This window comes from Mustelus asterias, chromosome 20 (genome assembly GCF_964213995.1).
Source record: "Mustelus asterias chromosome 20, sMusAst1.hap1.1, whole genome shotgun sequence".
Lineage (NCBI taxonomy): Eukaryota > Metazoa > Chordata > Chondrichthyes > Carcharhiniformes > Triakidae > Mustelus > Mustelus asterias.
Window position 1 is genome coordinate 81,101,862 of NC_135820.1, and position 23,498 is coordinate 81,125,359.

The window sequence follows — 23,498 nt, forward strand, 5'->3', positions numbered from 1 at the left end:
TGGCCCTGCTTTCTGACTACTTCATCTCCCTGGTTTCCCTTGTGGCATTTACTACATGCTGGTGGCTCTCCAGTGTCGATTTATTCACGTGTGTGCCTTGGCAGTCGGTGTCAGTGGGACTATTGCCTGCAGGGGAAGTGGTGGTACGTCATAGGCACGCTTTTGACAGAGGCAGCTGGATTCTGAGCCCAGCCCCTGGCTGATGGAGTTCATTATTTTTCTTTTTTTCCCCATATCTTTCTAAAGCAAAACAGCGGAGGCCAGTTATCACACCTCAACCGGCTGAGAGCATGTAACTCAGTACATTTGGGGTTGAATTTTGGATTTTCATGGCTGTTGTGCATTAACCTACTTACTTGGCCATTGCCTGAGATGGTGGGTACCAATTCAATAGCAAGCTTCACAAGGGTGTTGTATAAGTATGAGGAGAAAAAATTTGCAGGAATGTGGGAAAATAACAGGGGAGTGGGACTAACTGGATTGCTTTTCGAAATAGCAAGTGCTATTTGCTGAATGGCCTCCTTCTGTGCTGTACTATTCTATGATTCTATAATTATCTATGTGTTTTTAATTGCAGTTGTTGTCATGACTTTTTTTGGTTTCCCATGGTAACAGCTTGCAGTGGTCTCTGATGACGGGGGATATGCTGGGATTTGCAGTGTGTTGCTGCATTGTGCACGGCTCTGGTGTGAAGTTTCTTTGCTGATATGCCAGACCATTACAGAGAATACATAAATATTTTTATAATTAAAGGGACAGTGGCAGTGGTGGTACAAAATTGATGGGATAAGTTGATAAGGTTGTTCATTTAAAAAAAACATACAGAATCCTTAGCTTTATAAATAGAAGCATACAGTAAGTTAAGTTTTTATTTATTATTGTCACAAGTAAACTTACATTAACAATGCAATGAAGTTACTGTGAAAATCCCCGAGTCGCCACACTCCAGCACCTGTTCAGTACACAAGGGAGAATTTAGCATGGCCAGTGCACCTAACCAGCACGTCTTTTGGACTGTGGGAGGAAAGTGGAACACCCGGAGGCAACCCACGCAGACATGGGGAGAATGTGCAGTCACCGCACAGACAGTGACCCAAGCCAGGAATCGAACACGGGTCCCTGATGCCATGAGGCAGCAATGCTAACCACTGTGTTGCCGTGCTAGTACAAAAGCAAGGAAGTAATTCTGAGACCTTATAAAATATTGTTTAGGCCTCAGCTGTAGTATTGTGTCCAGTTCTGGGTACAACATTTAAGACAGAATGTCATGGTCTTGGAGAGGATGCAGGGGACCGGGGATGAGCAACGTCAGTTTCATGGAGAGATTGGAGAAACTGGAATTGTTCTGCTTAAAGCAGAGAAGTTTAAGGGGAGGTTTAATAGAGATATTTAGAATTACAAAGAGGTTTAACGAGAGTAAATAAGCTGAATCTGTTTCCACCGGCAGAAGGATCAGTAACCAGAGAATGCTGGCTTAAAGTAAATGGCAAATGAACCAGAGGGAAGATTACATTTTCTTCTGCAGGAGGTTGTCGTGATTTGGAATGCATTGCCTCAAGGGCAGTGGAAGCAGATTCAATAATAACATTCAAAAGGGAATCAGATAAATATTTGAAAAGTAAATGCATTTGCAGGGTATGGGGTAGGAGCAATGGAGTAGGGCGAATTGGTGAGATCTTTCAAAGAGTTAGCACAAGTATGGTGGGCTGAGTGGGGGCAATTGGGACTAGCTGGAAGGGCACCATGGTCGGCATGGATCATTTGGCCGAAGGGCCTGTCTCCATGCTGTATTGCTTTATGACTCCTAAGTAAGATGGTCTGAATGGAGGCCTGTTAGTGCTGTATCATTCTAGAAACACTTATATTTTCTAATGGCTTATCGAGTCCTCTCAAAGTTTGCTTTATGCAGTGAGTTACTTTGGTGTGCAAAAGTGTATGTATTTTTTTAATGCAAAGCAATGCGATAAATCACCAATTAAATTTTGGTGATGTTAGATGAGAGAATAATGTTGGCCCAGAGAACTGGCTATTCTCTGAATATGGGATATTTTATATCCAGCTGAATCAATGTTGCTGACAGATGGGGCTAAATATTTGAGAGAGATGACAAAATACAACATAAATCCAAGTCTTCCTTATGTTTTCAAAACAGTAGTGTACTACATCCCAGACAGACTGCAGAAGGATCTCAGAACGTGGCACCGTGTTAGCACTGCTGCTTCACAGTGCCAGGGATCCGCGTTCAATTCTTGCCTTGGGTTCTGTGCTGTTGATGCTTTAGGGCGGCACAGTGGCAAGCACTGCTGCCCCTCAGTGTCAGGAACCTGGGTTCAATTCCTGGCTTGGGTCACTGTGTGGAGTTTGCATATTCTCCCCGTGGGTTTCCTCCGGGTGCTCTGGTTACCTCCCACAGTCCAAAAGACGTGCTGATTAGGTGCATTGGCCATGCTAAATTCTCCCTCAGTGTTACCCGAACAGGTGCCGGAGTGTGGCGAGTCGGGGATTTTCACAGTAACTTCATTGCAGTCTTAATGTAAGCCTACTTGTGACTAATAAAGAAACGTTAAACTTTAAAAGGATCTCTGCTGGGGTTGTGAGCAGAGTAACAGGAGTAGGAACCTATCCTGTGGCAATTCTGTCTCTGGGTGTTTCTGACATCTCATAGGGCGAAGAAAGGGATTGGTTCTAAAAAGTAGATAAATATCAATAGGATTCAGATCGGATAAATCACCTGAGCTCTGAAGCTGCACCGTCAGCTTCTGAAAGAAATGAGAGGGGATGTTGGAGGTGCTGGCCCTAGTTTCAATGCAGCTATGCAGATTGCATTGTCAGGCAAGAGAGTAGCTTTCTTCCTGAAAGGGGTGGGTGCGTGGTGCACGGTTGTTGGTGAAATATAAACCAGCTGACAACTGACCAATTTGTTGAATGTCAGTTCTGGATAAACTTTTGGAATGTATAAGTGAAAACGCATGAGTTAATCTAGCTCTCTGAAAGCCAAGTTCTATTTCTCAACAACAATGTTTATCTTTTTAAAAATTGCTGATTTAGATAAATGTCGAAGGTGTATATGGAAATTCAAAAGGGATTTGATGTGTTTGCTGGAATGATCCAGGGAAATGATATCCAGAAAATGAATGGGTTGAATATAAGACAGGAAGCAAAGGATTAGTGTAAACGGGTGCTGTTCAGGCACAGAGTTGGGAGTGGTGTTGCCAGGGTCTGTTTTTTTGATCTCCGGCTTATACATCAATAATTTTTGATTTGGGTATAAACAATACAATCACAAGATTTCCTGACAAGATGGAAGAGTATGGGGGTTTATCAAACAGCACAGACAATGGTAGAAGACCCACTGAGGGTCAAAGTTAGTGGAATGGGCAGAAAGTTGGTATATTTAATTACATTTTGGGAGGTTAAATAAGGATTTGCATTTAATGGTGCGTTTCATGATTTCAGAATGGCACAAAGAACTTTACTAACAGTAAAGTAATTTTGAAATTTGGACACTTGTTATGTAGGAAACTCAGCAGCTGATTTGCACAGAAAAAGCTTTAAGTTAATTAACAGATAATCTGTATAATGTGGGTGAAGGTAAAATGGCAAGCCACTGACTTGAACTCTTGTGCTAATTTATATTGCCGATAGCCAGTTGAAGGAAAAATCCAAAGCCTTGTAGGGGTTCTATGATTCTTCTATGAATGCCCTCCATCTGTATGTACTTAACATCAATCGGTACAATTAATCTGCTCCTCTTCAAATAGTGCAGTGGAGTTATTTGTTTCAACCAGAGAGAGGAGATGGCACATCAGTTTAACTTCTCTTCATAAGCACACCTCAATTCAGTACTCCCTCAGCACCGACCCTCTGACAGTGTGGCACTCCCTCAGCACCGACCCTCTGACAGTGTGGCACTCCCTCAGTACCGACCCTCTGACAGTGTGGCACTCCCTCAGTACCGACCCTCTGACAGTGCGGCACTCCCTCAGTACCGACCCTCTGACAGTGCGGCACTCCCTCAGTACTGACCCTCGACAGTGCGGCACTTCCTCAGTACTGACCTTCTGACAGTGCGGCACCCCCTCAGCACTGACCCTCTGACAGTGCGGGGGCACTCCCTCAGTACTGACCCTCTGACAGTGCGGCACTCCCTCAGTACTGACCCTCTGACAGTGCGGCACTCCCTCAGTACTGACCCTCTGACAGTGCGGCACTCCCTCAGTACTGACCCTGCGACAGGGTGTCCTTCAGGGGAGATAGTGGTAATAACTAATATCAGTCGAATAGCAACTCAGAGACACAGAGCAAAGCTGGAATCCCACCATGGCAGATGGTGAAATTCAATAAAACAATTCAATAAAAGTTGAATGATGATCAAGAAATCATTGTCAATTGTCGTGAAATGTATTTTAATGACCTAGGAACAATGGCCGGATTGATTGTTCCACTTGTCAACCTGGTGGAACTTACCTCTATCACCAGAGCATGAACTGACCGTTGGTCATTTTTGATCAGTATTGGTCAGTTCCATGTTGGGCAGTGAATGTGTCGACTGAATGGAACATTATGTATTCTTTTGATGTTTTGGGGGGATTCATTTTTTAAACATTTGTCAGTGTTGGATTATTCTGTAAATAACACCTAACTGCTAAAGTTTGTGTGTTTTCTCTGAGCATTCAGTAAAGAAAAGTCCCTGGCTTTTGAAGTTGAGCTGAAGATTTATATTTAGCTCCTGTAAGCACCTGTTACTCTTCCCATCTTGTGTCGGGAGAGGTAGATACAGTACATGTGACTTTCTGCTAAAATAATATCAGGATTATGAAAACATCATAACTTTCATTGATATAGTATCTTTCATGTAGTAAAGTATCCTAAGGTGCTCCACTACAGTATTATCAAACAAAACCTGAGACCGAGCCACGAGTTAGGACAGGCGACAAAAAATTGTCAAAATATTTGGTTGTGGGGAGTGGAGTGTCTCAGAGGAGAGAGAGATGGAGTGGTTTAGGAAGGGAATTTGAGTTTAGAATCCAGGCAGATGACGGCATGGCTTCCTGTGCCAGAAGGATTAAAGCCTGGCATCAATGCACCACACCAGGCTGCACCGTAAGTGCAGGTTTTTTGAGATGGCATTTGGTTTAAGTTAAACAACTAATTTGTGGCCTGGGTCTCTATTGGTGACCCCGTGTCCCCGTGTCCCCATATCTCTCCTCCACCTGATTACTTTCCAACTCATTCAGGGTGACAGTGGGTCACAATCTGCAGATAACGGGTGCCATTTGGGCCTGAAATTAGAAATTTCTTCACTCAGAAGGGTTGTGAACCTTTGGAATGCTCTACCCCAGTACATAAGAACATAAGAAATAGGAGCAGGAGTAGGCCATCCAGCCCCTCGAGTACATTGAGTATATTCAATACAGAGGGGGATGGATTTTTGTGTGAATTAGGGATGTGGTTATAGTGCTGGAAGTTGGAGTTAGTGTCAATCAGCAGATATGATTTGGTTGAACAGGAGAGGAGGCACGAGGTCCAAATGGCTCTCTTCAGCTCCTACCTCTAAAGTTGTTGTTTTTAACTTCTCGGTACCTCACCTGTCAGATCCCTTCATAAAATTGAATGTTTCAATGAAATCACCTCTCATTCTACCAAACTCCAGAGAATATAGACCCAATTTACTCAGCCTCTCATCATAGGACAACTACCGCATCCCAGGGACCAATCTTGATTTGATTTATTGTCACATGTATTAACATACAGTGAAAAGTATTGCTTCTTGTGGGCTATACAGACAAAGCATACCATTCATAGGGAAGGAAATGAGAGAGTGCAGAATGTAGTGTTACAGCCATAGCTAGGGTGCAGAGAAAGATCAACTTAATGCAAGGCAAGTCCATTCAAAAGTCTGACAGCAGCAGGGAAGAAGTTGTTTTTGAGTCGGTTGGTACGTGACCTCAGACTTTTGTATCTTTTTCCTGATGGAAGAAAGTGGAAGAGAGAATGTCCAGGGTGCGTGGGATCCTTAATTATGCTGGCTGCTTTGCCGAGGCAGTGGAAGTGTAAACAGAGTCAGTGGATGGAAGGCTTGTTTTGGATGGATTGGCTACATTCATGACCTTTTGTAGTTCCTTGCGGTCTTGGGCAGAGCAGGAGCCATACCAAGCTGTGATACAACCAGAAAGAATGCTTTCTATGGTGCATCTGTAAAAGTTGGTGAGAGTCGTAGCAGACATGCCAAATTGCCTTAGTCTTCCCGAGAAAGTAGAGGCGTTGGTGGGCTTTCTTAACCAGAGGGTCGGCATGGGGGACCAGGACAGTTTGTTGATGATCTGGACACCTAAAAGCTTGAAGCTCTCGACTCTTTCTACTTCATCCCCGTTGATGTAGACAGGGGCATGTTCTCCTTTACGCTTCCTGAAGTCGATGACAATCTCCAATCTAGTAAACCTAGAGGCTGTACCACCTACAATTCAATCCACTTACAATAAAAGCCAACGTGCCATTTGTTTTTTTCATTGCTTGCTTCATGCTAACTTTATGTTCCTTGTACAAGTACACCCAAGCCCCTCTGAACATCAACATTTACAATTTTCTTGCTTTTGTAAAATATTCTTATAACCAAAGAGAGTAACTTCACACTTTCCTACATTATACTCCATCTACTGTTTTACTGCCTCCTATGACCTCTTCATAGCTTGCATTCCCATGCATGTGATCATTTATATTCCTCGCCCCCTTCCATTTGCTCTGTTTCTGCTTACAAGCTGTTCTTCTGTAGAAACTTCTGATTCTGGCAAGGGGTCATAGACCTGGAATGTTAACCAAATCCTTTTGCTACAGTTACTGTTAGGCCTATTGACGCTTTTAGAAGTTTCCGCTTATATGGGCGGCACGATAGCGCAGGGTCCCGGGTTCGATTCCCGGCTCGGGTCACTGTCTGTGTGGAGTTTGCACATTCTCCTCTTGTCTGCGTGGGTTTCCTCCGGGTGCTCCGGTTTCCTCCCACAGTCCAAAGATGTGTGGGTTAGGTTGATTGGCCAGGTTAAAAAAAAATTGCCCCTTAGAATCCTGAGATGCGTAGGTTAGAGGGATTAGCGGGTAAAATATGTGGGGGTAGGGCCTGGGTGGGATTGTGGTCGGTGCAGACTCGATGGGCCGAATGGCCTCCTTCTGCACTGTAGGGTTTCTATGATTCTATGATTTCTATGATATTGTAATTTGATCCTACCTACTCTGTCCCATCCTTTCTGTATGTTGATTTTGACCGCAGTCCTGTAAATCTAGGTTATGCCAGTGAGTGGCTTTCTGCTCCCACTGTGAGCATGAAAATCTGGACCCAAGGTTGAAGTGGTGTCCATGTATAGGCTCCATTGTTATGTTTTACTGGAGTTGTTGCCGGCTGTCCCTCAGTTTAAGGATGTTACTCAGGATCGTGGGTTTCTGCCATGGTTTTCATGAGTAGGCTGATTCTCGACCTGCAGATCTTTGTGCAGTATAGGTGTCTGGCATGTATGGTGTTAATGTGGGACTGTACAGAACCACCCTTACAGTGATGTCAGAAGCCACATGACCCAGACCTCTGGTCAGTTCGGTGTTGATCAGAGATGTGTGAAGACGTAGACATGGAGATAGCTTCTTGTCTGTACTCTTTACTGTGTATATGTATAGTGTTGTAAGTCATTAATAAAGACTTGCTGTTGACCTACTGAAGACTACAAAAAGTTATTTAAGAGACAATGTTTTGTAACTAACACCTTCCCAATATGGTGGCAGCTCGTGATCAAAAACCCTCAAACTCATTAAAATGCTGAAAGATTAAGAAAGATAGAAAACTTCAACGGAAATTCTGACCGGAGGGAAAACTTGCCAGAAAACACAACAGAGAAAAGAGACTGGAAGCTGAAGGCAGAGATTTTTACTCCAGTAGACGACTCCATCGAATCTCTCTTGGAAGTCCAGCATCAGAACACAGAGTCCACGCAGCCTACAAGGTTGAGCCAAATCATTTAAAGTTCCAGGCTGCAGCTAGTCCTGAGAACTTTTTCACTAATCCAGAGTCAAAAACGCCTTTTGAATGAAACCTGATCTGATCCCTGAGTCGGGGCTTCAACACATGGTCCCTAAGCTTGGAAAATAAATAAACAATGAATTAAATCTCGGCAATGATGTGACTGTCCAAACTGGAAAACAGCAAACTTAACGTTTAACTTTGAATACCTCGTTGGTGGAAAATTGAACAAAAAAAAGACAGCTGACCGAGGCAGCCATTGTTAAATAATTTCCATCAAGAAATGTGCCGTAACCATATTGCAGAGCCCGCTGGAAAAGGCAAGAGTGGGAAATCGTTTCTTTCACAGTGAATGTCGATGCCATCTTGGAAGTTTGTTAGCTCTTAAAACTCTCCCCAGACTTTAAAAATCTTTAACATGGATCACAATTCAACACTTCCAGCCCTGTTTGGACAAACCCAAGGCCCAGACCAGTCACAACATTGGAATCTTTGGAGGAAAAGATTTTTGAGATGCTACTAAGATGTCACTTCTGGCTTAAATATGTCAGAACAGCAAATTAAGATGTTTCTTTACTCTGTCGGACCAATTGCAAACAACAATTTCAAGTTGGTATTTATTAATTCTTCATCTGCCAAATTTGAAGAGATTTAAAAATCTTTTGACGTTTATTTCAACTTGCAAACCAACAAAATATTGGAGAGAGTTAAATTCAATAGGAGAGTCTAACTGCTTGGGTAACGTGTTGATTCTTTCATAAACGATCTCTCCAGGATGGCAGAGGGATGCACATATGGAGATTTGAATTTTAAACTCATCAGAGACAGAATAGTTAGTGGTGGGTGTCACGGACGATTTACTTTCTGACCTCCAACAAGCTTAATGTGACCTAACCTTGGACAAGGCAATCCAGATTGTTAGGCTGTCTGATAATTAGACTGTTACTCATACGCTTGTCATATGAGGAACGGTTGAGGACTCTGGGTCTGTACTTGTTGGAGTTTAGAAGGATGAGGGGGGATCTTATTGAAACTTACAGGATACAGCGAGGCCTGGATAGAGTGGACGTGGAGAGGATGTTTCCACTAATAGGAAAAAGTAGAACCAGAGGGCACAACCTCAGGCTAAAGGGACAATCCTTTAAAACAGAGATGAGGAGGAATTTCTTCAGCCAGAGAGTGGGAATCTGTGGAACTCTTTGCCGCAGAAGACTGTAGAGGCCAGGTCATTGAGTGTCTTTAAGACAGAGATAGGTTCTTGATTAATAAGGGGATCAGGGGTTATGGGGAAAAGGCAGGGGAATGGAGATGAGAAAAATATCAGCCATGATTGAATGGCAGAGCAGACTTGATGGGCCGAGTGGCCTAATTCTACTCTTATGTCTTATGGTCTTATGAAGTGTCCAAGCACCACAGGACAATCTTAAGGGGAAAGAATAAAACATGGAATAGAAGCCAAACCTCAATCCAGCTCATCAGGCCACAATGACATCAGGACTATCCAAACCAGGGAAAGCAATTCCTGAACCACCCAACATAGCGACCTTGCCAGCACTGCAGTGTGAAGCATCAGTGTCCTGCGAGTACAGTCTAATGCTTCCACTGCAACAGGATTGGATACTTTGAAAAACTGTCAAAACCCGAGAAGCACACAGCTAACCCAGAAGTAATCACCCGGATTGAGACCGAAAACCCAGAAGAGAAACAGCCATGCTTCTTGGGTGAGGTCAAGGATAGTGGTTCTTCATTTTGGAATGCTGGCATCCTTGTAAATGGTCAAAGAGCAAATTTTAAATTGGATTCAGGTGCCAGAGTAACAGCCCTATTGGGCAAGGAACCAAGGCCCAAAAACATCTGGTCTTGAACTTTACAGGGCTGGAGGAATCTGACTTCCAGTCATTGGCATAATCCTGGGACCATTGAGGTATGGTGGCAATTAGCTCTTTGAGCTGATGTACATCATCCATAACCAGCCTTTCTCTCTCTCCTGCAGGGATACCTGCCCTGGATCTCCTTGAAATGGCAGAGGATGTCAAGATAACCACTGTAGTTAGCTAACCAGAATTGCATGTTCCCGAGTACATAACATAAGATCTACCAGCAGGAGTAGGCCATTTGGCCCCTCGAGCTGCTCCGCCATTCAGTAAGATCATGGCTGATCTTTTCGTGGATTCAGCTCCACTTACCCACCCGCTCACCATAACCCTTAATTCCTTTACTGTTCAAAAATCTAAGTATCTTTGCCTTAAAAACGTTCAATGAGGTAGCCTCAGCTGCTTCACTGAGCAGGGAATTCCACAGATTCACAACCCTTTGTGTGAAGAAGTTCCTCCTCAACTCAGTCCTTATTTTGAGGCTATGCCCCCTAGTTACTGGTACTCAAACACTAAAGAGTATTCAGACTCAGGCTTCAACTTTGAGCTTTTTTCTTACTTTACGGAACGGGTTGATCCATTCTCATTGCTGGCCCCCAGTCAAATCAGCCTCCCATCTGCAATGCCTCAGGTAGAGTGGTACGAAAGAGTGATCAGTCGTCAGAGAACCCTGTTCTCCATGATAGCACAGCTGGTCAATACAGCAACCACTGTGCACACCCTCAGTTTCTAATCAGTTTGCTACGACCACAAGGGATGCTGCAACCTGGAAACAGTCTCCTGCCAATGGCAACAAAACAGAAGTGAGCATACCACAGACCCTTCTCACCACAAAAACGCTTTTCCTCAGTCACAGAGGGCATCGAGATGGCCTACCATAGAATCCCTACAGTGCAGAAGACGGCCATTGAGTCTGCACTAACTCTCTGAAAGAGCATCTTGTCCAGGCACCCTTCCCACCCCATCTTATCCCTGTAACTGCATACCTTTACCATGGCTAATCCACCTAACTTACATGTCTTGGGGCACTAAGGGTCAATGTAGCATTGTCAAAGTAAAGTTAAAGTTTATTTAATAATCACAAGTAAGGCTTACATTAACACCGCAATGAAGTTACTGTGAAATTCCACCTAACCTGGACATCTTTTGACTGTGGGAGGAAACTGGAGCACCAGAAGAAACCCACGCAGACATGGGAAGAACGTGCAAACTCCACACAGACAGTGACCCAAGCTGGGAATTGAACACAGGTCTTTGGGGCTGTGAGGTACTGTACACCGTGTTGTCCGACATGGAGAGAAAAGAAGAGAAAGAAGCACGTTGGAGACAAATTCAACATTCATCCACCCTGAAGAAATGTTTCAGAGTAGCAGCACACAGTAACCAAAGCAGCAGCCAACCCACCAAACACCCTTCAACATGAAGGAATGGAAGAAAAGAATGAAAAGAAACCCGAATGCCAGACCAACTTCCAAGGGAACAGAATGAACTGGAACCAACAGAGTCTTGCACTCCTCCAACAGAATGGCAAATGAGATATGGAAGGGTTAGAAGGCCTCCATACTCTCTGGACCTATGAACTCATAGACTTGAAGTGGGGGAGAAGGGGTAGTGATAATATTGTAGCAGTGATAAAGTAATAATAGCAATAATGTGTTAACAGCAATGTAAATTCATGAGACTGAACTGGTTTGACTCCACATATATTGAATAAAGAATTGGGGAGCTGAGTATATGGGTTTAGAACATAGGGTTAATGTGGGACCGAATGCAGAACTACTGTGATGTAGAAGGCTCATGACCTAGACCGAGGGTCAGTGTGGTGTTGAACAGCGAGATGTTAAGATCTAGACATGGAGATACCTCCTTGGCTCTATCCTTTATTCTGCCCTTTACTGTATATATGTAGTCACAACTAGTTAGCCTGATGAAGAGACTACAAAGCCTCATTAAGAGACACTGCTTTGTACCCAACACTTTGGGCACATGGAGCAAAACGTCTCACGAGTTGATGGGACCTTGAGTGCAGGATTTTCTTCTTCCTTCTCTCCGCCATTCTGTCTCATCACCTGATGGTGACGAATTAGGTGCTCATCAAGCAGGCTACTTTGACCCAAGTTCCTTGAATGTCAATGGAGCTGCACTCATCCAGGAAAGTGAAGAGTATTGTATCAAACTCCTGATTGTGTCTTGTACATGGTGGGCAGGCTTTGGGGAGTCAGGGGGTGAGTTACTTGCTGTGTAATTCACCTGCTCTTGTAGCCACATTATTTATATCGCAACTCCAATTCAATGTATGGTTAATGGGAAGCTCTAGGATATTAGTGTGGGGTTCGGCAATGGTGTAATGATGTCAGGGGAAGATGGTTCGATTCCTTTTTAAAAAATTCATTTCTGGGACATGGGCGTCGCTGGGCTGGGCCAGCATTTATTTCCCATCCCTAGCTGCCCAAGGGCAGTTGAGAGTCAACCACATTGCTGTGGCTCTGGAGTCACATGTAGGCGAGACCAGGTAAGGACAGCAGGTTTCCTTCCCTAAAGGGCATTAGTGACCCAGATGGGTTTTTCCGACAATCAACAATGGTTTCATGGTCATTAGCAGATTCTTAGTTCCAGATTTTTTAAAATGGGATTCAAATTCCATCGCCTGCCATGGCGGGGTACCCCCCCCCCAAACTTGGATGGAGCAAATGTCAATTAAAGTCTGAATGTTGTCCAGGCCTTGCTGCATATGGACAGTTTCAGTATCTGAGGAGTTGAGAATGGTACTGGACATCGTATAATCGTTAGTATACATCCCCACTTCTGACCGTATGATGAAGGGAAGGTCACTGATGAAGCAGCTGAAGATGGTTGGGCCGAGGACACTACTCTGAGGGACTCCTGCAAAGATGTCCTGGAGCTGAGATGATTGACCTCCAACCACCACAACCATCTTCTTTTGTGCCGGGTCTGACTCCAACCAGCGGAGAGTTTTCCCCCTGATTCCCATTGACTCCAGTTTTGCTCGGGCTCCTTCATGCCACACTTGGTCAGATGCTGCCTTGATGTCAAGGACAGTCACACTCACCTCACCTCTGTTCATCTGTTTTGTCCAAGTTTGAACTAAGGCTGGAATGAGGTCAGGAGCTGAGTGGCAGAACCCGAACTGTCAATGAGCAAGTTATTGCCGAGTAAGTGCCACTTGATAGCGCTGTCAACAACCCCTTCCATCACTGTGCTGATGATTGAGAGTAGATTGATGGGGAGGTAGTTGGCCAGCATTACCAATGCAGGAATTGTCCTTCTATTTGTGGACAGGACATACCTGGGCAATTTTCCACACTTGTGTTGTAGCTGGACCGGAACAGCTCAGCTACGGGCGCAGCAAGTTCTGGAGCACAAGTCTTCAGTACCATTGTCGGAGTGTTGTTCGGGCCCATTGCCGTTGCAGTATCCGGTGCCTTCAGCCACTCCTTGATATGATGTGGAGTGAATCGTATTGCTGAAAAATGCAGCTTTGATGCTGGGGACCTCAGGAGGAGGCCGTGATGAATGACCCACTCAGCACTTCTGACTGAAGATAGTTGCAAATGCTTCAACTTTCTCTTTCGTACTGATATGCTGGACTCCCCCTCGTTAAGCATGGGGAGATTTGTGGAGCTTTCTTGTCAGGTTAGTTGTTTGTCTGCTACCATTCATAACTGAAATAAAAGCAAAGTACTGGGAAAGCTCAGCAGATTTGGCAGCATCTATGGAGAGAGAGAAAGAGGTAATGTTTCGAGTCCAAGATGACTCTTCATTAGATGGACTCATCGTTAACTCTTTTTCTCCCTCCACAGCTGCTGCCAGACCAGCTGAGTTTTTCCAGCACTTTGTTCTTTTATTTCAGATTATCAGCATCCAGCTATTATTTTAATGTTCATGACAGGATGTGGCAGGACTGCAGAGCTTTGATCTGATCTGTTGGTTGTGGGATTGCTTACCTCTGTCACTTGCTGTTTTTGCTGTTTTGCAGCAAGTAGTCCTGTGTTGTAGCTTCACCAGGTTGACACCTCATTTCCAGGTGTGTCTGGTGCTGCTCCTGACGTGCCCTCCTGCACTCTGCATTTAACCAGGGTTGATCCCTGACTTGATTCTAATGGAGGACCTGCCGGCCATGAGGTTACAGATTGTGGTTGTGTACAATTCTGCTGCTGCTGATGGCTGATAATGCATTTGGATGCCTGATTTTGAACTGTTTGATCTGTTTGAAAGTTATCCCATTTAGCACGGTGATAGCGCCACACAACACGATGGAGGGTATTCTCAGTGTGTAGAAAGGACTTTGTCTCCACAAGGACAGTGTGGTGGTCACTCCTATTGATACTGTCATGGACAGATGTATCTGCAGCCAGCAGGTTGGTGAGGATGAGGTCCAGTATGTTTTTCCCTTTTGTTGGTTCCCTCACCACCTGCCGCAGTCCTAGTCTAGTAACTGTGTTCTTTAGGACACAAAAACAGAAAGTGCTGGAGAATCTCAGCAGGTGTGACAGAATCAGTGGAGAGAGAACAGAACCAATGTTTCAAGTCTAGGTGACCCTTTGTCAGAGCTGTTCTTTAGGACTTGGCCAGCTCGGTCTGAAGTGCTACTGAGCCAATCTTGGTGATGGACATTGAAGTCCCCACCCAGAATACATTCTGCACCCTTGGCGCTCTTGGTGCTTCCGCTTAGTGGTGTCCAACATGGAGGAGCACTGGATTAATCTGCTGTCAGAGGGTGGTTGGTAGAAATCAGGGTGTTTTCTTGTCCTGCCTGAGGACTGGAGTCAATATTCAGGCGCAGCAGGACAGCTCCTTCCCTTCTGTATGCCGCTGTCTATTATGCTGGATTGGTCCTGCTGGTGGGACAGGATATATTCAGGAATGGCACATTGGTTGCAAGGTATGATTTGGAGAGTGTGACAATGTTAGGCTTTTGTTTGACCAGCCAGTGGGACAGCTCTCCAGATTTGCATCACTGTTACCAGAGCTTTTGTCTGGGTCTTTCAGTTACCAGTCCAGAAGCTCAGAGCCATTACCACTTTGCCACCATCTCACTGGCATTAGAGCTGGCTCTGAGGAAGGATTGTCCAAACTCGAAACGCTGGCTCTGTTCTCTCTCCACAGATGCTGTCAGACCTGCTGAGATGTCTGTTTTTGTTTGAGGTTGAAGCGTTTTGAGTTGAAGAATGTAGTATTGCATTCTGCCACTAGAGGCCCACAGTGAGCTATTGCATTAGAGCACCTCTCGTGGCAAAAAGCTGACACTGCGGGTCTAGCAGGTTTATTCATTTCTTACAAGGCTGCTGGACTTTGGATTCGAATTCACTTCCACTGCTGTATGGAAACATCACTCTATAATGGGTCCTGTTCTGGACCTGTGCGATTTTAGATGATGAAGTCGATAACTGATGGAGGTTTTTTTTAAAATAACAAAGGGGTTAGCTCGAGATTCGCACTGGTAGGTGAGACCTGAACAAAGGGAAATAAATATATCATCGTAACAAATTAAAGAATTTCGGCTGAATTACTTTACACGGGTTGGTGAGAAGATGGTACTTGTTGCCACGTGAACTGATTAAAGTAGATAGCAGTGGAGAAGATGCAAAAAAGATATACAAGGATGATACCAGAACTGAGAGCTTATAACTAACAGAGAAAAGCTAATGTAAATTGACTGTAGAAAAGTCAGTTAGAGTTGGAGGAATAGATTGATTGTGTTTTTATCTTTAACTGGCTACATGTAACTTTTCTAAACTGCTGATTCTGTGTGAACTAGTTACTAGTTTGCACTTCAGATCCGAAGATTTCCATTACAAAAACAGAACATGTTGGAAAATCTCAGCAGGTCTGACAGCATCTGTGGGAGAGAGAATAGCGCCAACGTTTCGAGTCTGGGTGACCCTTCGTCAGAGCTCTCGTCTCTCCCCACAGAGGCTGTCAGACCTGCTGAGATTTTCTAGCATTTTCTGTTTTTGTTTCAGATTCCAGCATCCGCAGTATTTTGCTTTTACCTTGAGATTTCCATGTCGTTCTCGCTCACTTGTGCTCATCAGGTCTGAATTAATAATGTTCTTTCCTTGAATTAAAGTGAAGTTTTTAAATTACTGCCAGTTGTGTTTAACTACCACTTTTCCAGCTGTTTGCTCTTTTCTGAAATGCTCATGTATTTTTAAAAATACAGAAGGAAAATATTTTATTCTTTGACCATGCGCTTGGAGTTGGTGTTTTCTGCTATTCATTGAGTGATGTATAGGAATGAGAGAGTCCTGGACATGTTAAAGAGAGTTCAGAGAAGCTTTTGGGGATGGTGACACAATGGTGAGCACTGCTGCCTCACAGCGCCAGGGACCTGGGTTCGATAGTGACCTTGGATGGTTGTTTGCGTCGAGTTTCCACGTTCTCTCGTCTGTGTGGGTTCCTCCGGGTGCTCCTGTTTCCTCCCACAGTCCAAAGATGTGCAGGTTAGGTGGATCAGCCATGGTAAATGTGTGGGGACCCTTCGTCGTCCAGTACTTCCCCGGAGCGGAGAAGCTACGACATCTTCTCCGGAGCCTTCAACATGTCATTGATAAAGATGAACATCTCGCCAAGGCCATCCCCACACCCCCACTTCTTGCCTTCAAACAACCGCACAATCTCAAACAGACCATTGCCCGCAGCAAACTACCCAGCCTTCAGGAGAACAGTGACCACGACACCACACAACCCTGCCACAGCAACCTCTGCAGGACGTGCTGGATCATCGACACGGATGCCATCATCTTGCGCGAGAACACCATCCACCAGGTACACGGTACATACTCTTGCAACTCGGCCAACGTTATCTACCTGTTACGCTGCAGGAAAGGATGTCCCGAGGCATGGTACATTGGGGAGACCACGCAGACGCTACAACAATGGATGAATGAACACCGCTCAATAATCACCAGGCAGGAGTATGCTCTTCCTGTGGGGGAACACTTCAGCAGTCATGGGCATTCAGCCTCTGATCTTCGGATAAGCATTCTCCAAGGCGGCCTTCACGACACACGATAACGCAGAGTCGCTGAGCAGAGACTGATAGCCAAGTTCCGCACACATGAGGACGGCCTCAACCGGGATCTTGGGTTCATGTCACACTATCTGTAACCCCCACGACTTGCCTGGGCTTGCAAAACTCACTAACTGTCCTGGCTGGAGACAATACACATTTCTTTAACCTGTGCTTAACCTTCTCTCCACTCACATTGTCTGTACCTGTAAAGACTTGATTACCTGTAAAGACTCGCATTCCAACCATTATTTTGTAAATTGAGTTTGTGTCTACATATGCCCTGTTTTTGAACACGACTCCCACTCACTTGATGAAGGAGCAGTGCTCCGAAAGCTTGTGGCTTGTGCTACCAAATAACCCTGTTGGACTTTAACTTGGTGTTGTGAAACTTCTTACTGTGTGGGGTTACAGGAATAGTGTGCAGTTGTGGGTATGTGGAAGAGTTGGTGCAGATTTGATGGGCCGAATGGTCGTCTTCTGCACTGTAGGATTCTTTGGCTCAGGAAATTTGATAGAGGTGTTCAAAATCATGAAGGGTTTTGGTAGATTAAGTAAGGAGAAACTGTTTTTACTGGCGGGAAGATTGATAACAGAGATAGGATGATTAATAAAGGAACCCAGAGATGGTGTGAGGATATGTTTTCTTGTATACAGAGTTGCGAACTGGAATACAGATCCCAGGGTAATGAAGCAGATATTATAAATACATTGAAAAGGAAACTTGGGGCGGCACGGTAGCACAGTGGTTAGCACTGCTGCTTCACAGCTCCAGGGACCTGGGTTCGATTCCTGGCTTGGGTCACTGTCTGTGTGGAGTTTGCACATTCTCCTCGTGTCTGCATGGGTTTCCTCCGGGTGCTCCGGTTTCCTCCCACAGTCCAAAGATGTGCGGGTTAGGTTGATTGGCCATGCTAAAATTGCCCCTTAGTGTCCTGTGATGCGTAGATTAGAGGGATTAGTGGGTACAATATATAGGGATATGAGGGTAGGGCCTGGGTGGGATTGTGGTCGGTGCAGACTCGATGGGCCGAATGGCCTCTTTCTGAACTGTAGGGTTTCTATGATTTCTAGATAAATACATGAAGGGAAAGCACATTTTGGTTATGATGGATCTGATAGTGGTCTACACTGCTCTTTCATTCTGTAATAACTGCATTTCCTTCTGTCCTGGAGTTTAAGGAATGTTTATTCACCCCTCAAGTTTCGTCAAGAGCCGATACCTGAAAAATACACGTTTGTTTATCTAGCAGGGGAAAGAGTTCAGTAGAAACCTGCAAGAAGGGTTTTCTGTAAGGAAGTCACTGCTCTCAATGAAGCTCAGATGGTTCAGAACGTGTTCCCTCTATTTGCCTTTCAACCCAAACGGAGTCAGTTAACATCTTGAGTGTATGCTCCAACACTCTTCCACTGCAGAGATGGAGGACAAGTTCTTCAAGGAGCTTGACACTTCTATCATCGGAAACCAGTCTGAACCTGTATCCGAGGTCACCACTGCAGATGTCAGAGCAGCTTTCTCGAAGGTTAACCCATGGAAAGCGACTGGCCCAGATGGCGTATCCGGACGAGCCCTCCGATCCTGCGCGGATCAGCTGGCGGGGGTATTCACAGACATCTTCAACCTCTCTTTACAACAATCTGAGGTCCCTATCTGCTTCAAGATGACGACCATCATCCCGGTATCTAAGAAAAACTAAGCAGCCTTAATGACTATTGGCCGGTGGTTCTGACATCCACCATTGTGAAGTGCTTCTAAAGGCTAATCATGGCACGAATCAATTCCAGCCTCCCGGACTACCTGGATCCACTACAGTTTGCCTACCGCCGCAACAGGTCCACAGCAGACGCCATTTCCCTGGCCCAGCACTCAACCCTGAAACACCTAGATAACAAGGACACCCATGTCAGGCTCCTATTTATTGATTACCGCACAACCTTCAACACTATTATTCCCACGAAACTCATCTCCAAACTCCATGGCCTGGGCCTCGGCACCTCCCTCTGCGACTGGATCCTGAACTTCCTTACTCGGACAACAATCAGTAAGGATAGGCAACAACACCACCTCCACGATCATCCTCAACACCGGTGGCCCACAAGGCTGTGTTCTCATCCCCCTGCTATACTCCTTATACATCTATGACTGTGTGGCCAAATTCCCCTCCAATTTGATTTTCAAGTTTGCTGACGACACCACCGTAGTGGGTTGGATCTCAAACAATGACGAGACAGAACACAGGAATGAGAGAGAGAATCTGGTGAACTGGTGCGGCAACAATAATCTTTCCCTCAGTGTCAATGAAACAAAGGAGATTGTCATCGATTTCGGGAAGCGTAGAGGAGCACATGCCCCTGTCTACATCAACAGGGACGAAGTAGAAAGGGTCAAGAGCTTCAAGTTTTTAGGTGTCCCGATCACCAACAACCTGTCCTGGTCCCCCCATGCCGACACTATAGTTAAGAAAGCCCACCAACGCCTTTACTTTCTCAGAAGACTAAGGAAATTTGGCATGTCAGCTATGACTCTCACCAACTTTTACAGATGCACCATAGAAAGCATTCTTTCTGGTTGTATCACAGCTTGGTATGACTCCTGCGCGGCCCAAGACTGCAAGGAACTACAAAAGGTTGTGAATGTAGCCCAATCCATCACACAAACCAGCCTCCCATCCATTGACTCTGTCTACACTTCCTGCTGTCTCGGCAGAGCAGCCAGCATAATTAAGGATCCCACGCACCCCGGACATTCTCTCTTCCAACTCCTTCCTTTGGGAAAAAGATACAAAAGTCTGAGGTCACATACCAACCGACTCAAGAATAGCTTCTACCCTGCTGCTGTCAGACTTTTGAATGGACTTACCTTGCAATAAGTTGATCTTTCTCTACACCCTAGCTATGACTGTAACACTACATTCTGCACTCTCTCCTTTCCTTCTCTATGAACAGTATGTTTTGTCTGTATAGTGTGCAAGAAACAATACCTTTCACTGTATGTTAATACTTGTGACAATAAATCAAATCAAATCAAAAATCTGAACATCTTTATCCACTGGGAGATTTCAATGCAACAGTGGCTGTGGACCACGAGTAATTTTGCTCCAGACATGGTTTGGACAAGATAAATGAAACTGGGCAGAGACTATTTGAGCTTTGTGTAATTAACAATTTCTTTCTAAACAAGACGTGTCCACAAGATGTCCTGGAGACATCCAAAGTCAGGGCACTGGCACCAGTTTGAGCTCTCATAATGATGTGACTCTCATAACCACGTTCTCAATACACATAGATACCACAGTGCTGGCTGTGATACTAATTACTCCCTGGCATGTAGCAGAGTAAGGATGCAACACTTGAAGGTTTTCATTCAAAGCAGAAATGCCATCCTTGTATTACCTACACAGGTAAGTAGTAACATTGACATTTCCAAGTAGAATGCAGAAGCGAAAGTAATATATTTTGAAACACTATCTATAATAACACACTCTCAACATAGGAAGCAAGAGCAGAGAAACACAGACTAGTTTGAGGCTAACATCGCTGTGAATGGAATCTGTCATTTAAACAAAATTATCTACTTTCTTTAATTACAAGAGCTACCTGTGCAAGAAGAGTCTTGATGGAGTCTGTGAAGCACTGCACAAATGTCTGTTGCTTACAACTTTCGGAGTGCTGCTCCTTCGTCAGATGGAGTGGAAATCTGACGAAGGAGCAGCGCTCCAAAAGCTAATGGCATTTGCTACCAAATAAACCTGTTGGACTTTAACCTGGTGTTGTTAAAACTCTTACTGTGTTTACCCATCTCCACATCATGCTTACAACTTTGCCAGGTGTCCATTGACATGCAGAAAGCTAAGGGCACCTATGATGGGATCAAAGAGGCAACAGATGCATCAGGAAATAAAACAGCTTCGTTGAAAGCAAAGGCAGAGAAGGGCATCACAGACTGCAATGAACAGATGAGTTGTAGCCCAGCGAGAACATGGTCCCCGAGGAAGCTCTGGACACCATAGAGAGCAATATATCAGACCCACAATGGAGGAGCTTGGCAAAGCTATTGACTCGTTTGCCATAGGCACGCTAAAGGTGCTGATGCTATGCCACTTGAACGGAAACCAGCACTCCCGCAGCATCTACGCAAACTTCTCTGTCTCTGTTGGAGGAAGGGGCAGCATTCCCGGATATGAGTACATAGATTGCGAGCTTGTATGAGAGCAAGGGCAGACTCAATGATTGCAACAACTATCGGGGCTGCTGATCACCATGGGAAATATATTTGACCTGTTGCCCTTTGTCAGACTGAAAATCCTTGCTGAATGCGTCTGTTCTGATTCCAATCTGGTTTCAGAACTGGAAGATCCACAGTTGATACGATGATCTCAGTTTGGCAGCTGCAAGGGAAATGCCGTGAACAAAGGAGGCCACTATATACTCACCTCATCGATCTCATCAAGGCATTGACCCATGCCAGCTGAGGTGGTCTGTTTAAGCTGTTGCAGAAAATCAGGTTCCCGCTGAAGTTGCTCGATGTGATCACTTTCCATGGCAGTATGATGGGTAAGGTCAGCTATGATGGTGCAACATTGGAACCCTTTCAGATCCACAGTAAGGTCAAACAGGATTGCTTTGTGGCACTGACACTCTTTGCTGCTGTTACATATCTTCAGTTCATCTACAGATGGTGTCTGCTTACAAACCAGAACTGACGGAAAGCTGTTCAGCCTTGCCTGTCTGACATCCAAGACAGAAGTGCACCAAGTCCTCACCAGAGAGATGCTGTATCCTGATGATGCCACACTAGTTTTCATGGGCCTTCAGGCAGAGAAACAACTTGGAGTGGAAATTCAGAGCAAGCAACTCATCCAAAAGTCAGTCATCTGTGGTGTCCTATTTGCAGCAGAACCTTCTGACGTAGGTTGGTATTAGCCGTCATCTATGTACCCACTGGAACCCAAGCAAACACTCCAGATGATGAATATGGTCATTTTCACTTCGAAGGGTGAACAGGAAGATGAGAAGAACATTCCATGCTGAGGATAATCTTCAATGACAAATGGACAAAACACACTCACTCCTGGAAAGAGTTTTGGTTTGACCATGAACATCTGGAAGACTTGTGTCTTGGCGCAGGATGTTACCATATAGCCATCAATCAGCATTGACAATGTGATGCTGAAGGCTGTTGATAGCTTTATATATCTGGGCTCCACAATCGCCAGCAATCTGTTACTTGATGCTGAAATCAATACACACATTGCAGAATCTGTCCAAACTGAGTGTGTGGAAAAACAGCAGCCTGACCAAGAATACCAAGTTGCGAGTCCAAAAAGTCTGCACCCTCAGTGCAGTGTTCTGCAGTGGTGAGACCTGGACAACATGTACCAGACAGGCGAGAAGGCTGAACAGTTTCCACCTTTTTTTAAAAACACAACCTTAATTCTCACAGCAGGACAGGTCACCAACTCCGAGGTCCTGGCGCTTGCTAATTCCATTAGCATACACTCATTGCTAAGCAAATGACGCTGGCTCTAGCTTGGTTGTGCTTGAAGGATGGATGATGGCCGTATAACCAAAGACTTTCTGTATTTTTTTGACCTAGTGGATCATCAGCAGATGAATGAGTTGAGAGGGTGAATGATTGGGGCCAGGATTCTGAACTTGTAGGAAATTATTACATCCTGGTATCCTGGGAGGATAAAATCAGATGGAATAAAATGCAGAGGTTCTCCCATTTCAGACTGAGATGAGACATTTTTTCTGGTTCCTGAGTGTTTGGAACTCTTCCTCTGGGGGCAATGGAGGCTGTGTCATTGAATAATTTAAGGGAAAGGTCGATAAATTCTTGACTAACAAGGGAGGCAAAAGTTATCAAGGATAGGCAGGCTCATGGAACCGGGACCATGATCAGGTCAGCTATATCTTATTGAATGCTGAAGCAATCTCAAGGGACCAAAAGGCCGACTTTTGCTCCTAATTCATTTGTCCAGAGGAAGATGATTTTACAGTTTTTCAGGTCCTTCAACACATTCTGATAAAAAGTTATCAATCTGAAATGTTAACTCTGTCTCCGATGCAGTTCGACCTGCTGAGTGTTACAGGCATTTTTTGTTTTTATTTCAGAATTCTGACATCTGCAGTATTTTGCTTTTATGTTAATATGAGAACCTTACTGCACAGAAGGATGGATAATTTAATCACATTTATCACTGGTGGATTTTATGGAAATAACTAATGACCCAAAGTCCTCGAACAGTAATAAAGTGCTATGGCATGTAATGTGTCATGTTATTAGGAATTCTCGAGCGAGTCTGTCATTAACTGCTTAGCCTCTCAGGGTTCAATCATTAATGAGTCTCTGATTCTTGCATTCTGATTTTGTTCCATTGTCTTATCAAAAACAAGAATGAAATAAGTTTTTTCTGTTCCTGAAGGTGCTGATGCTTGGGGTACAAGCCTACAGACGTAGGTGGTTCTCTAGTGCCTAAACCCATGTGGCTGTGGGCAGCTTCTTTCACTGTTTGTGGACTCGGGTACTTGGTTTTAACCAGGCGTCCCCATATGCATTCATGATTTCAAGTAGGAAGCACTAGAT

The 23,498-nt window shown here is 44.7% G+C and overlaps 1 protein-coding gene across 3 annotated transcripts in view; it reads left to right on the forward strand.

Moving 5' to 3' along the window:
- Positions 1-23,498, forward strand: part of chd6 (chromodomain helicase DNA binding protein 6) — a 204,392-nt gene that overhangs the window by 24,573 nt on the left and 156,321 nt on the right. The window lies entirely within an intron of this gene.